General features: G+C 42.0%; 1 protein-coding gene across 5 annotated transcripts in view; it reads right to left on the bottom strand.

Annotated features, from left to right (window-relative positions):
* The window catches only part of TANC2 (tetratricopeptide repeat, ankyrin repeat and coiled-coil containing 2), a 532,732-nt gene that overhangs the window by 395,877 nt on the left and 120,839 nt on the right, over positions 1–16,016 (bottom strand). Inside the window, exon 3 of one of the 5 annotated variants that reach the window (XM_056548532.1) lies at positions 981–1,269. The exons of the other annotated variants lie outside the window; for them this stretch is intronic. The gene's annotated coding sequence lies outside the window, so the exon portion shown is untranslated. The remainder of the gene's footprint in view (positions 1–980; positions 1,270–16,016) is intronic. 5 annotated transcript variants of the gene reach the window in all.

Raw genomic sequence — 16,016 nt, forward strand, 5'->3', positions numbered from 1 at the left:
CAGCTGGAGGCACCCCAGATGGGAAACACTGAGCTAGACAGAAGAAATCCAGCTTGGAGCCCAGTGACTACTAAGGTCGTACTGCTTAAAATCCATAACAAAATCTAATATTTGGCCAGGTATATGGCTAGATAGGAAAAATTAAACTTCATGTCATCACCCCTTCGTTATACGACTACAGAAGAGACATTCACGGAATGATCGAATAGCTCATAATATATGGATTTCTACGTCAGGGTAGTATTACACATTAATGGCTCATTATGGGAAGGTGGATACTAGAGATGAGCGAACTTACAGTAAATTCGATTCGTCGCGAACTTCTCGGCTCGGCAGTTGATGACTTATCCTGCATAAATTAGTTCAGCTTTCCGGTGCTCCCGTGGTCTGGAAAAGGTGGATACGTCATAGTAGACTCTTTCCTAGGATTGTGTCCACCTTTTCCAGCCCACCGGAGCACCTGAAGGCTGAACTAATTTATGCAGGATAAAGTCATCAACTGCCGAGCCGAGAAGTTCGTGACGAATCGAATTTACTGTAAGTTCGCTCATCTCTAGTGGATACAACAATTACATGTGCAGACAGCAATGACAATACAAAGGAAGAAAAAAAGAAAAAAGAAAATTAACATTACTAAAATAATAATACAAGGCTCCTAAAAAGGACTCAATTCCATTTAAAGGAGCTATCGGCATTAGAATTACCGCCTAATATTTATTCCTTTAAGACACAGCACCGCATTAGTTTACAGGTATTCGTCTGGCAGCTCAGCCCCAAGTTGCTGCAATACCAGGCAACTACCACAAACCAGTGTGGCGCTGTTTCTGTAAGCATACACAATATACAGTATATATATATATATATATATATATATATATATATATATATATATAGTGTCTTCTAAAGGTGCACTTGCAGAATTACTCAATCCCATCCATGTCAGACCCTTACCCACGGTACCATCCCCTCTCTATACTCACTTATGCAGACTGCCCAAATTTGCAGAAAAAGGCAAATAAGGAGAATATTCCAAGACGGAGCCCCGTTGCGTCCAACACAGGGCCGAGGGCAGCGTTCATACAGCTCACTACAGTAGAAGGCAGCGTATGCTCAGAGAAATGTGAGCTGCTACATTTTTTTTTTCTTCCTCTCAATGAAAACAATGGTGTTGCGGCTGCTTGGTCAATCTGGAGAGAAACAAACCAGAGTTGCTGGTTCTGTCATCCTGCTTAACTATTTCACTGCCAGAATTCTTTCGGGATCATTCATCTAGAGGGGTTAAAAAAATAAATAAAAATAAAAACACTCAAGCAGACATCCAAGGCACAACCACCCGACGGACAGACAAGCAGATCTTATGTTTCTATCTTCTGATGTTAAAGACTAAACATTGAAGCCTTATCTGTAAATAATTTACATCTACAGGCACGGCCTCTAGGTGGCACTGTTGCTAGATTTGGATATGTACTTGATATAGGGCTGTACTTGAGTTGCTGGAGCCAGCAGACAGACAGTACTTGATACTTGTTCTTGCCACATACATAATGGAAAAATCTTCTTTTTTTTTTAACCCCTTAAAGGGGTAGTCCAGTGGTGAAAAACGTATCCCCTATCCTAAGGATAGGGGATAAGTTTGAGATTGCGGGGGGTCTGACCGCTGGAGCCCCCTGCGAACTCTCTGTACGGGGGCCAGGCTCTCCGGCCAAATAGCGGGTGTCGACCACCGCACGAATCGGCGGCCGACATGCCCCCTCAATACATCGCTATGGCAGAGCCGGAGATTGCCGAAGGCAGCGCTTCGGCTCTGCCATAGAGTTGTATTGAGGGGGCGTGTTGGCCACCGCTTTGTGCAGTGGTCAACACGCCCCCTTCCCGCCGGCTGTCGGGGCCCCGTACAGGAGATCGCGGGGGGTCCGACCGTTAGGATAGGGCATAAGTTGTTCACCACTGGATATCTCCTTTAAGGACACAGCCCATTTTGGCCTTAAACGAGTACGCCACTGGAATTTTTAAATCAACTGTTGCCAAAAAGTTAAACAGATTTGTAAATTACTTCTATTATAACGTCTTAATCTTAATCCTTCCAGTACTTATCAGCTGCTGTTATGATAAACAGGAAGTTCTTTTATTTTTGAATTACCATTCTGTTTGACCACAGTGCTCTCTGCTGACACCTCTGTCCATTTTAGGAACTGTCCAGAGTAGGGGCTAATCCCCATGGAAAACCTCTCCTGCTCTGGAAAGTTCCTAAAATGAACAGAGGTGTCAGCAGAGAGCACTGTGGTCAGGCAGAAAGGAAATTCAAAAAGAAAAGAACTTCCTGTGGATCATAACAGCAGCTGATAAGTACTGGAAGGATTAAGATTTTTTAATAGAAGTCATTTACAAATCTCTAACTTTCTGGCACTGGTTGATTTAAAAAAAAATGTTTTCCAGTGGAGTACCTCTTTAAAGGGGTATTCCGGGCAAAAACATTTTATCCCCTATCCAAAGGATCGCGCTGGGACCCCCCGCGATCTCCCCTCAGCACCCGCATTCTATGCAGGAGCTGCGTCTCCAGTTTCGGAAACATCCGGGTTTCCGGGCCTGGGGTCTTGATGCCACGCCCCCTCCATTCTGTCTGGAGACGCAGCTCCCGCTTAGAATGCAGGTGCTGCAGGGAGATCGCGGGGGTCCCAGCGGTGGGCCCCCCCCCCCACGATCAGACATCTTATCCCCTATCCTTTGGATATTGGATAAAATGTTTTTGCCCGGAATACCCCTTTAAGGACAAAGGAAAGCCATAACTCTCATTATTCCATCTTTTTTTTGTGCGACCAATTGTACTTTGTAATGACACCTTTCATTTTACCATAAAAATTTACAACGCAAACCAAAAACATTATTTATGGTGAAAAAATGTAAAAGAAAACCGCAATTTTGCAACCTTTGGGGAGTTTTGTTTTAACACAGTGCACTTTTTGGTAAACCAGGCACCAGGGGTATTTTGTAGAGAAGCTTTCGGGATTCCTCCCTTTATCAAGTCCAAAGCAAATCTAAGCTCACAAGCAGAAGACACAGGTTACATCTCACAGATATGCAGGGGTTAAGACAATAGATGTGGAGAATTCACACTAAGATGGGCCATAAATTGTCCTGTTATAGGAACAAGACTAAATAGATAAGGATGAGAAAAAGGGGGAGGGAGGGGGGAGCAGGGGAGAGACAGGTAATTAAACAGGACAAAGTGAAATGCAAAAGAGAATACAGTACAGTATAGTAAAGGTTATAAGAAATTTTGATAATGAGATAAGAAACTCAAATCCACATTGAGTCCCCTGTTTTTCGAGTAAAAAAACAGTATCATTTTGGCTTCAAATGTCTTTCTCTCTTGTGTGTTCTTGAAATTCCCTTTCAGTATCCTGATTGTAAGGTCATGTATGGAGTCCATATATGAACAAGAAGACAAACCTTATAGTTCGTGTGAACAAACGAAGGCTCCAACTTCGTAACTAATGGCAACCACAAATGAAAGAGTCCCACTTGACAATAATATGTGCTTTTTTCAATGCTTTTTAGTTTTCCATTATTGCAATACAAATACGGAGAGTTCTGCACTTTTCAAATGCATATAAATACAAAAATATGTTTCACCCACAGTGCTCACTAAAACGCCCGTCAGTCCTTGTACAGCCTCCGGTGCAGATTTCACCCTCAGCTGGCATTACGGAGCTGACTTTCCTTCCTCTCACAAAGGGGTAGACAGGCGAGTGATTGCCGGACACTTCCGGCGTTCAGAGGACACGCCCCCTTTCTCAAGTTTCTTTATGGCGGTTGATTGAATGTCTGTGTAGATTCATCCTTTCAGAAAGTCAACGAAAGGCTGAATCTACAGACATTCAATCAACCGCCATAAAGAAAATGACTACTGCACCCCAGTTGGACATAATATCACCCAAACAGGCCCCTCCATACATAACCTTACAATCAGGATACTGAGAGGGCATTTCAAAAACACACAAGAGAGAAAGACATTTGAAGCCAAAATGATACTGTTTTTTGACTCAAGAAACAGGGGACTCAATATGGATTTGAGCTTCTAATCTCATTATCAAAATGTCTTATGACCTGTACTGTATTCTCTTTTGTATCTCACTTTGTCCTGTTTAATTACCAGTCTCTCCCCTGCTCCCCCCTTCCTCCCCCTTTTTCTCATCCTTATCTATTTAGTCTGTGTTCCTATAACAGGACAATTTATGGCCCATCTTAGTGTGAATTCTCCACATCTATTGTCTTAACCCCTGCATATTTGTGAGATGTAACCTGTGTCTTCTGCTTGTGAGCTTAGATTTGCTTTGGACTTGATAAAGGGAGGAATCCCGAAAGCTTCTCTACAAAATGCAGTTAGTCCAATAAAAAAGGTATTACAAGATACTGCAACATTTTATGATATATATATATATATATATATATATATATATATATATATTTTTTTTTTTTTTTTTTAAACATACATTTTTTCTTCTGTAAACCAAGTCAATATTGGGTTACCTTGCAGAAACCAAACTGTTTGGTATACAAATTCAGTAGCTGGCATAGACAAAAAGTGTAGAATATGCCAAATTAGGTCACCTCATTTATCAACCTAATTACAAAAATGGGAACTGAAATTGATCAAATGCTATGGGCATCTGTTCCAGTTTTTTTTGTTGTACTTAAGGAGCAATGTATTTTATCATCTAAAACAATTTAGCCCAGTAGGTTCAGAGGTTAGTAATGGTGAGATGCAGACATCTGTAAGGTTAATGAAAATGACACCATTCAGTATTTGTCCTGAGATTTCATTAAAGGTAACAGTATTATGGAGGGCTGAAGTCTTCTGCAAATCATAGTCTTCCAACTGATAACTAATAGGGGGACAATTTGGCAGTTTACCCAAAAAGCTGCACAACCATTATCTATCATTTGAATCTACAGTCGACATCATGGCAGTAAGGTTTTCATCCTATATCCTTAGGTACAACCATCTATCTTAGTTGATATCTACATAGTGTGATATACATTGATTGGCCATAACATTAAGACCACTGAGAGGTAACGTGATTAACATTTATTGTTTCATGATAACCAGGGACAGGGTCATGGGCACCCCAAGGTCATGTAAAGGCAAGCCAGTGTTATCAGACCCAAGAGAAGTGCTACTGTCAAGCAAATTGCTGAAAAATTTCCTGCTCTCAGAACAGACCGGGCATGTGTAGCCACAGACCAGGCAGAATGCCCAAGTTGAGCCCTGTGCCCTGCACAAGCACTTACAGTGAGCTCGTAAGCATCAGAACTGGACCATGGAGCAATGGAAAAAGGCCGCCTGGTCTGAAGACTCATGTTTGCTTTTACGTGTGCATCACTTACATGGACAAGAGATGTGAAGAAGACAAGCCAGTGGAGATGGACAATATTCTGCTGGAAAACCTAGCAACCTTGAATCACTGTGACACATACAACCTACCTAAACATGGCCAAGAAGACCAAGACCACCCCCTTTGTGCAGCAGAAATCCCTAATGGAAGTGTCCTTTCTCAGCGGAATAATGCCCCTGTCACACTGCAAAGATTGTCCAGAAATAATTTGAGGAACATGAAAGAGAGTGAATGTTGACCTGGCCTCCAAATTATAAGATCTTAATCCAAATGAGCATCTGTGAGATGTGCTGGAGAAACAAGTACTTACAGGACTTAAGGGGTACTCGGGTGGAAAATAATATATATTTTTTAATTAACTAGTGCCAGAAAGTTAAACAGATTTGTAGGTTTTTTATTAACCCCTTAAGGACCGGGGTTTTTTCTGTTTTTGCATTTTCATTTTTTGCTCCCTGCCTTTAAAAAAGCATAACTCTTTCAATTTTGCACCTAAAAATCCATATGATGGCTTATTTTTTGCGCCCCCAATTCTACTTTGTAATGACGTCAGTCATTTTGCCAAAAAATTTTCGGTGAAACGAAAAAAAAAATCATTGTGAGACAAAATTGAAAAAAAAAACGCTGTTTTGTAAATTTTGGGGGCTTTCGTTTCTACGTAGTTTGCATTGATAGGACTTATTGATCGCTTTTTATTCATTTTTTCATGATATAAAAAGTAACCAAAAATGCACTATTTTGGACTTTGGAATTTTTTTGCGCGCACGCCATTGACCGTGCGGTTTAATTAATGAAATATTTTTATAATTCGGACATTTCCGCACACGGCAATACCATATATGTTTATTTTTATTTACACTGTGTTTTTTTTTTATGGGAAAAGGGGGGTGATTCAAACTTTTAATAGGGAAGGGGTTAAATGATCTTTAGTCACTTTTTTTTTGCAGTGTTATAGCTCCCATATGGACCTATAACACTGCACACACTGATCTTTTACATTGATCACTGGTTTCTCATAAGAAACCAGTGATCGATGATTCTGCCGCTTGACTGCCGACCCTCCTGCTATCCTGTAAGCTGTTCGGGATGCCGCGATTTCACAGCGGCTATCCCGAACAGCCCACTGAGCTAACCGGCATGGTTTCAGTTTCACTTTAGACGCGGCGTTCAACTTTGAACGCCGCGTCTAAAGGGTTAATAGCGCGCGGCAGCGCAATCAATGCCGCGCGCTATTAGCCACGGGTCCCGGCCTTTGTTAGAGGCCGGGCCCGCCCTACGTTCTAGATCGGAAGCGGACACATGACGTTCCAGTACGTCATGTGTCCTTAAGGGGTTAAAAAAAAACGTAATCCTTCCAGTACGTTTTAGCTGCTGAATACTACAGAGGAAATTCTTTTCTTTTTGGAACACAGAGCTCTGTGCTGACATCATGACCACAGTGCTCTCTGCTGACATCTCTGTCCATTTTAAGAACTGTCCAGAGTAGGAGAAAATCCCCATAGCAAACATATGCTGCTCTGGGCCGTTCCCAAAATGGACAGAGATGTCAGCAGAGAACACTGTGTTCCAAAAAGAAAATAGTTTTCTCTGTAGTATTCAGCAGCTAGTAAGTAAAGGAAGGATTAAGATTTTTTAATAGAAGTAATTTACAAATCTGTTTAACTTTCTGGCACCAGTTGATTTTAAAAAGTAAAAGTTTTCCACCGGAGTACCCCTTTAATTGGTCTGCTGCAAACATCTTTATGAAGATAACACAGGATACCTTCGGACGTCTTCTGGAGTTCATGTCTTCAAGGGATATTTTAGAGGGACCTACATGATATTTGGCAGGTGGTTCTAATGTTACTCAGTATAGAGCTCCAAAACCTATACATAAGAGTTGGATCAGTGTTTCCCAAGCGCACTGCTCAAGCGGCCCCAACAGGTCACGTTTTTAAGATTTCCTTAGTCTATCACATGTGACATAATTATGGGCAGTGCATCAGGCATCACCACAAGTGTTCTCTGTATGGGATATCCTCAAATCCTGACTTTTTGGGGGGTACTTTAGGACTATGCTTGGAAAATAATGTATTGAATGGAAAAAAATCTGTCAGCCTTCAGTCAGCACTATAGAAAGCTTACTGAAAACTGTCTTATTATTATTAAAGAGAACCTGTCACCAGTTTTATGCTGCCCAAACTGCAGACATCACCAGTCTAGGACAGTATGTATTACCCTGAGATGACCACGGACCCGCCTCGAGGACTACTTAACCAGGTCCTGGCAGCATTTTTGAACTATGATTACTCTGGCATCCAAGCTTCTCAGAGTAATACATAGTAATCCGGACTGGCGTTGCCATCACCAGTTTTAGGCTGACAGCGCTTTGGACAGCATAAAACTGGTGACAGGTTCCCTTTAAGTTTATTGTATTGTATAATTGTACAATAATTTTATAAATAACGTTCTTGTTGATGTTGAGTATTTGGTGCTCTAAGTGGAGGATGTGAACAGCTCCAGTTTGCCCAGCAGGTAACATTAGGTGGTTATTTTTTGTTCCTGACTTTTTGAGAAGATGCCGACAATTTGGCAGGACCCAGAGGCATGAGTTGTTCCTCTAGTTCTTTAGATCAAATAAAAGGTTATAAATACAATTTGCACAAAACTTTTCTATATAATATGGCAACATAGTACAAAACCTCTAACCATCATTATGTGGCATATTTCTGTATGGTCTAAATTCTCCATGGCATTCATTTCCTATCAATAACAAGTGGAGCCGACACAGACGTTTTATCTTCAGGTTGATGAGTATCAGGGAAGAGGTCCCTGCGGTTTCCACAACCACACTCTAAAGCTGACGAAAGGCCTGTTACTCTCCCTAATTGCTGACATTCACAACATCCATCCATAACAGCAGGGATTTATCTTTGCAAACCTGCATCTAAATCCCATTCAGGTTTTTCAAAAGGAATTTGATTCACACTTTCCCTAACACTGTTCTCCCTGTGGAAGCTCATTTGAAGACATTGCACCGGCGGTATGAGAAGTGTTGTAAGTAAAGTGTAATGCTTTAGGTGCAATTAATATCAGGCCATGGCAGTGGAGACGTCTGTCAGATAAAACTGTGAAAATAATACATTTGCCCTGTAGAATGATTCCACCATTCCATCAGGGGTCTACTTGGCTCTCTCTGTCAGTCCCAAAGAGTTGAATTAAGCAGCAGTGTGCCTGTCAGATCACACGACCATTCTTATGATCGGTGGTGGTCCCAGTGATAAGTGTTGTTTACGGGAAAACACTTTCATAGTATAATTTTTTAAATACTTTGTTTTCCAAATAGTTGTTTTCTACAGTCTGCTGGTTACCCTTTGACATAGACAGGAGCCTAACAAAACAGTGTTGGCTCACACTGTGGTATGTCACTAGTAAAATTTGTCTAGGTTACTGCATAATGCCACATCCCTTTCATAAATCAATGCCAATGTAAAGTAGTCACCTAGACAAATTCTAAATGTGGCTTTAGGGTATATGAAACTAGGGAATCTCCGCACATGAAATTCGGATCAGGAATTCTGCTTGGAGATTCCGTCTAGCGGGTGCTATGAAAAAGAAAACAGCTCCTGAAATTACCAACACTAGGGGTCCCCATACCTACGGGGACTCTAACCAGTTCTGTAGCAGCATCAGGCTTGTCCATAAGTCATGGACAAGAGATGACTCATAGACAAGGCTGCATGAGTAGACACACCAATCCCCTCTCACCAACACAAGGGAGGGATTAGCTACTAAGTAACATATATATATATTTTTTTTGTGGGATCCGACAGGTACACTTTAATTCCGCCGAAAGAATGAACATGTTCATTCTTTCAGCACATCATTTTCAGTGTTGGAATTTCCTGCTAAAGTGAATGCGTCCGCGGAAGACCCCTTCACACCAATGTTACATTTCATACAGCGGAATTCCCAAAGTGTGAACATACTCTTAGCCCTGAATGATTTAAAATCTGATACAATATGAGTAAGGCAATTTATTTACAAAGTTACTCAACATTTTAACTTAAAAATCAGATCAGGCCATATACATTAGGTATATGTTGGCCAAACCTGCAGATTTTGACAGGACCAGACAGCCATCTAATGTGTATTGAAAGTCTCCCATCTCTCCCCCAATGGCAGATATTGAAGAGACGGATCGGGCATGATCGATTTCAAGTGCCTGATCCTTTAGTTTTGCCAGAGAGAAATAACATCTGCACATTCAGTCAAGTAAATGGGGTCCGTCAGGCTCTAATGGTGTCAATTTTTTATGTTCCAGGCAAAGAAAATGAACAGAAAAGAAAAACAGATCCTCCATGCAGGTGTGAGTTGGGAACAAGGGCAACACTTATAATTAGGAAAAATGTCATTGTTGGGTCTTGCAAAGCTGCACCCATGTGTTAGGGAAAGAACTATCAGGCAGACTAACCAAAACTGGTCTTTGGACAGAATACTAGTTAGACCTACAGAAATTTTATAAAGCCCTAATGCATGTAGTTAGCATATGGGGCTATACCATTAAAAAGAGAGACATAAGCATCCAATCACAATATAGAGAAAACATTTCTGAGAGCTTATGCTTTTGATGGCAATAAAACAAATAATTCACATAACAGAATGGTGTCTAAAGCCGCCACTACCTGCTTGCTTTATGATGCAGAACCTATTAGACGTTAGATTAAAATTGCTATTACAACATTAGCTTCCGGTGATCTATACACACACTGATTTAGAAACGTAATTATACAAACAGCTAGAACCAACCATTAACAGGTACGTCATTCCATCACACTGACACAATGTGGCGGTCATCAAGGCAAACCGGTAATGATATCAATGCATGTTCTGTAACATTCGCACACGGTGCTGCCAAGTTTGGAATAACCTGCATTCCTGAGAAATTACTCATTTGGGATACAGACAAGAAAAACACCAATATGCAAGTCAAGAAACTACAAAGCTGAATAGAATGACATCACTAGAGAGAGCAATCTGCAGATTTAGTGACTATGCTCCCAGCAGTGGTGGTCGGGACTGGTACACTACGGGAATTCTTACAATGTTTACTTACACATAAAAAATACGGTATGCCATTTCAGGATTTAAAGTAGTACCATGAAATGTACTTTTACAGCAGTGTGCTATAAAATCAAGATTAACACTGCTAGACTTGGTTCTTGTCAAACAAAAGTCCCTGATTCCAACAAGTCCTTAAAGCATACCCGTCAGATCCAACAAAAAAACATTTTTTTAATATATCACTCAGTACCTAATCCTGACCATGTACATGTAATTTTTATGTGTCTAGCACCTTTATTTTTTTTTATTACACTTTTAATTTAGCTCACTAGTCTTTATTCCTCTCAAAGGGAGGGGCGTGGCCTCATTGTGCAGGTCTCTGCCCCCTCCCTCAGTATGCTGTCTGCTCACATCTCCCCTAGCATTAGCAAAACTACAACTCCCAGCTTGTCCTCACTGACAGTAGCGGGACACAAGGTGACAGTGGGAGGGTTTTTCCTTCGGCTCTGAGCCCTGCAGTCACAGCTGTCAATCAAGGAAGTGTGTCCATGACATAGGTGATAACTCATGGACACAGCAGGACTAGTATGTGTCCAAGCAGGCAGGGGGGGCAGTTGTTTGACTGGCTTTTTCAGTATTAAATACAGAACATTTTCTAATGAAAGCAATTGCAAAACCTATTGGTTTTGCATGCCTTACAACATATCAAAAGTCTTTGTATCTGACAGTGCCCATTTAACCAATCCCCTTCTGTCAAGCTATAACCAGACCCTTGTCTACACATAACAAAGACATTATGCACTAGTGGTGTATTAAAAAAGTATGCAGTCCTAAAACAGCTTTACCACAAAGTGCTACATTTTATAAGGATTCATGCATCTGACTGTGTGACAAGCTCTAAGTCAGGGGTTCTCAACCCGTAGTACTCGTACCCCTAGGGGTATGCCATGGGTTGTGCGGGGTTACAGCAATGCGCTGACAATAGCGGCCATGCATTGGCCAGTATTTGTCAGCGCAGTGTGGGGAATGGATTCCGCGGCAGCTCACTGCATTGTACCGTGGCTACTTTACGTGAGCTGCGTGGTTGCCGGGCCTGAGATGTGACGTCCCTGACAACAAAGTGTATGGGAGGAATGTTACTGTATGTATATATATATATATATATATATATATATATATATACAGAGATATATATATATATACACACACACACACACACACACACACAGAGGGAGGGGGGGGATAATGGCACATGGGCTTTAAGATGGAGGGGGGTAAAGGAAAAAGGGGATCAGAAGGAGGGGGGAATAATGGAACAAGGGGATAAATATGGAGGGGGGATGTTGATTGTCCCCTTGTGCCATTAGAAAGGTAAGCACACATTTTGTCCGCGGGTACCCCTCGCGCGTAAATTCTGCGCGACCATGCAAGGGGTACCCGCAGACATACTTTCACCCTTTGGGGGTACAGTCGCAAAAAAGGTTGAGAACCACTGCTCTAAATTGTACAAGGCTATAATACGGCATCCACTGAAACAGATGAAGCATACCGTAGCGCTGTACACTTCAGATTTCATACTGAATATTCCATCCAATACTAAATTTCAGAATATTGGGCAAACTAGGTGGGCCGAATAGTTCTCATCTGCAGACACATTCTATGTTTCTATTCTCCCCTAGAAGCAATGCTACCATACCACAATAGTAAATTGTAGTATAAATAAGAGAGTCCTCACGTAGGATGCAATAACTTGTAGTGTTTATTCACATCAGGTCAAGATAGAGGTACAGATAGGACGCGTTTCTGCACAATCGGCCTTTTCTCAGCTGTTGCAGAGGAAGGTCTGTTGTACCAAAACACGTACTGTCTGTACCGCTTTCCTTACCTGATGTAAATGAACATTACAAGTTATTGCATCTTACATGGTGAGTGCTGGGACTCACTTATTAGGCCCCTTTCCCACTATAAAAATTCATCCGTAATGAACGTCCGTCATAAAAATCTTGAAAATCGGCTGTTAAACGTTTTAACCCGTTATCGCCCATTATTAATAACGGCTGTTATTTTGTGACGGGCGAATGAAAGGAAGAAATAGTAACGGGAGAAATAGTGCATGCACTATCGCCCATCACAAAATAACGTCCGTTATTAATAACAGGTGATAACGGGTTAAAGCGGCTATTAGAAAAATCCCATAGACTATAATGGGATTTTCTAACGGCCGTTTAACGGCTGAATTTCAAGATTTTCATGACCGACATTCATCACGAATGAAATGATATAGTGTGAAAGGGGCCTTATTGTGCTTTATAGTGCAGTTTTTATTTTTATTTTTTTAGACTATAATTATTATATTATATTTAGACTATATTATCATTCAATTGCAGTTGTACCCCACTTTACTGGGAATCAATACAAAAACAGGCCCCTCTATTGAGCACTACTAATCCATCCTGGCAGATTTGTTGGTAAAGAGGTTCTGCCCTAGAGCTGCCAAAGCATTTTACCATTTTTTCGAAAAACATAAAGAATGACAAACAAAGCAGAAGAGAATATGGTCACTGGAAATAATGAAACCAGCTAATCTACCAACTCCACGGCAGAGTAAGCATTTAATCCTTTTCCTTAAGCAGCGGGAGGAACCTGTGGCATAGGCTTTGACAAGCAGAATAATATCCTATACTTTTTATATCAGCAAGGATTTACATGGCTGGGACGAGCGTTACTCCGTCAGCAAAATACGCTCTTAGAAAATACATAGAATGCTACTGTATAGAGTCTGATAATAGGCAAAGAAAAGAGTTTATCATCAGGTCTGCAGCTATTGGGCAAATGAGGTTTAATACAGGAAATGTTTTAGACTAGCAGTCGTTACAGTTTTAAGTGTGTATTCACGTATGGATGTTATTGTACAGTATACATGTAGATATTTTCCTTCTAAATCCATAACGAATGTACAAATCAATCAGGAACTCCTGTGAAAAAATAAAAATATATACCATAAGGAAAAGAAGTCTATTAAAACCTTGTACTCTCCTCTTATCAGGGTGTATGGACTAGGGATCGACCGATTATCGGTATGGCCGATATTATCGGCCGATAATCACGATTTTGGGCATTATCGGTATCGGCAATTACCTTGCCGATAAGCCGATAATGCCCCGCCTACCGCACACCCCCCCCGACCCACCGCACCGCGTCGCACCCCCCACCGCAGTGCTGGGCGGTATACCGGTATGGATTTTTGCCGCTATTCCGGTCGGGCCCCTCCCCCACCCTCCGAGTCAATAAAAAAAATGTAAACTTACCCGTAATGGGGGTGTGGTCCGGGCCATCCATCCTTCCTTCCTTTCTGCAGTGTCCGGCGGCATTCCGGGTGGAGGGTGAACCGGTCCGGGCTGTCCTTCTCCTGGGGTCCTCTTCTCCACTCCGGGCAGGTCCGGCCTAGTACGCTGCATAGACGCTGCTACGCGTCGCTGCGCACGGGCGTCACTGTGCAGCGGCGTCTATGCAGCGTACTAGGCCGGAGCCTGCCCGAAGTGGAGAAGATGACAGCCGGAGAAGAAGGACAGCCCGGACCGGTTCACCCTCCACCCGGAATGCCACCGGACACTACAGGAAGGAAGGATGGATGGCCCGGACCACCCTGACAGGTAGGGGGAGAGAAGCGGGTGGTGGCGGTGGCAGCCTAGGGCACAGCAAAAGCCACTGCAGTGCATTGATTTAAAGCGCCCGCTTTAAATCAATGTTCTGCAGCGGTGTCGAGGGGGGATAAATAGCCGATAACTTATACCTGAATGTCGGTATAAGTTATCGGCTATCGGCCCTAATCTCCACCGATTATCGTATCGGTATCGGCCCTAAAAAAACGATATCGGTCGATCCCTAGTATGGACACTACAGAGAAGATTTCCCCCTTGCATGACACCCTATGAACAAGCAGTGTCGCCCTCTGGAATGCTTTGTTCCTCTATGGTTAACACTGTGAAATTTACATTTTTCAGATAGCCTATTATTGCTATAGGTGACAGACAACATAAAATGCAGCTATTACTTGATCATCGTACTTAGTAAAGATAAAAAAAACTTCATTAAAGATTCAAAAAAGTAACTGTCAATCAAGCATTTTCAAATACTTGTGATGAGTCTTTACGGAGCTTTTGAAGCATTTTAGTGCGCTCTTTGCCATATTGTTTCTCTACAGCACTGGAGGGTATAGAGTAGAGCCTTGTGCGAGACTGTTTTTTAAATCCATGACTATTACAAGGTGTGTGTGTGTTCCACTTCCACCTGCACCCACAACATGTGTCCAATCCCACCCACTCCCGCAAAAACATTTTGTCACTGCTTTTAGAAATAGTACTACTCCACCCGTGCGCCATTTCATTACCACCGTGCGCCATTTCATCAACCCCATATGCCATTTCATTAGCCCTCTGTAGCATTTTGTAGGTTTGCGGGACTGCACAGAATTTTGTGGGATCCGCTGTATGTCCTGTGACCGCCCACAACAACCTCATTACCGCCTGCGTCAGCAAGTTTTTTATTGGGTCCCGCTGGACCCCATTACCAATGCAGGCCTCTAGTATAGAGCATCAACTGCCCAGTTCAGATCTCATCTCAATGGGATTCAACACTAGAATCGACTACTCCAAAACTTTTTTCACGTTTGAGCCATTCAGAGGTGAACTTGAATGCTTTGGATCATTGTCCTGCTGCAGAACCCAACTGCAGTTGAGCTTGAGGCCTTAAACTGATGGGCAAAATTCTCCTTCAAGACTTTCTGTCTATGTCCTGGCCAAGACCTTCAAACTATCTCTAACAATTTTGACTCTTAGTATGCTATTATTATTGAGGAATATGGTGTTTGTTTATAGCAGATGAAATGGGACCTGTCGGTTCCCAAAAAATTCCCGTACTTATATCCTGACCATATATACCGTCCTCGTATCCCAAACTCCTATCCCAACCCCCTAATTGTCCTCATATCTCATCCTCATATCCTGTCCTCAGGTGGGGCCGAGATGAAGAGATTGTAGGCAGAAAATAGAAGGAGGCGTGGTTTTGTGGAAGTGGGCATGACTTGCAAGCCTGACCAAACCACAAAAAGGGTAGAAAATAAAAAGGTGTATGGCTTAGATGGAGTGTGGCATGTGAGGGGGGTGGCCGGACTGATGCACGTAAGCAGTTAGGGGTTAATTTAACTTTCACATATTTTTATTTGACATGTGTACTAAGTTTCATCAAAATATCTCCAGCCATTTGGAAGTTATGCTGAAACATACATTTCCCATACACTTGCATAGGACTTTAAACAAAAACCCTGACCCTCCCAAATGGGGGTGGTTAAGGGTTAATTTATCTATCCTATGTTTGCTGTTATAAATAACATGTGTGCCAAGTTTTATCGAAATATCTTTAGCCGTTTTGGAAGTGATGCTGGAACACACACACATACACTGGGGGAGATCAAAATCTGTCCAGAGGAAAAGTTGTTGAGTTGCCCATAGCAACCAATCAGATCTCTTTCATTTTTCAGAGGCCTTGTTAAAAATGAAAGAACCAATCTGATTGGTTGCT

Source organism: Hyla sarda, chromosome 12, assembly GCF_029499605.1.
Source record: "Hyla sarda isolate aHylSar1 chromosome 12, aHylSar1.hap1, whole genome shotgun sequence".
In the NCBI taxonomy this organism is placed as follows: Eukaryota; Metazoa; Chordata; class Amphibia; order Anura; family Hylidae; genus Hyla; species Hyla sarda.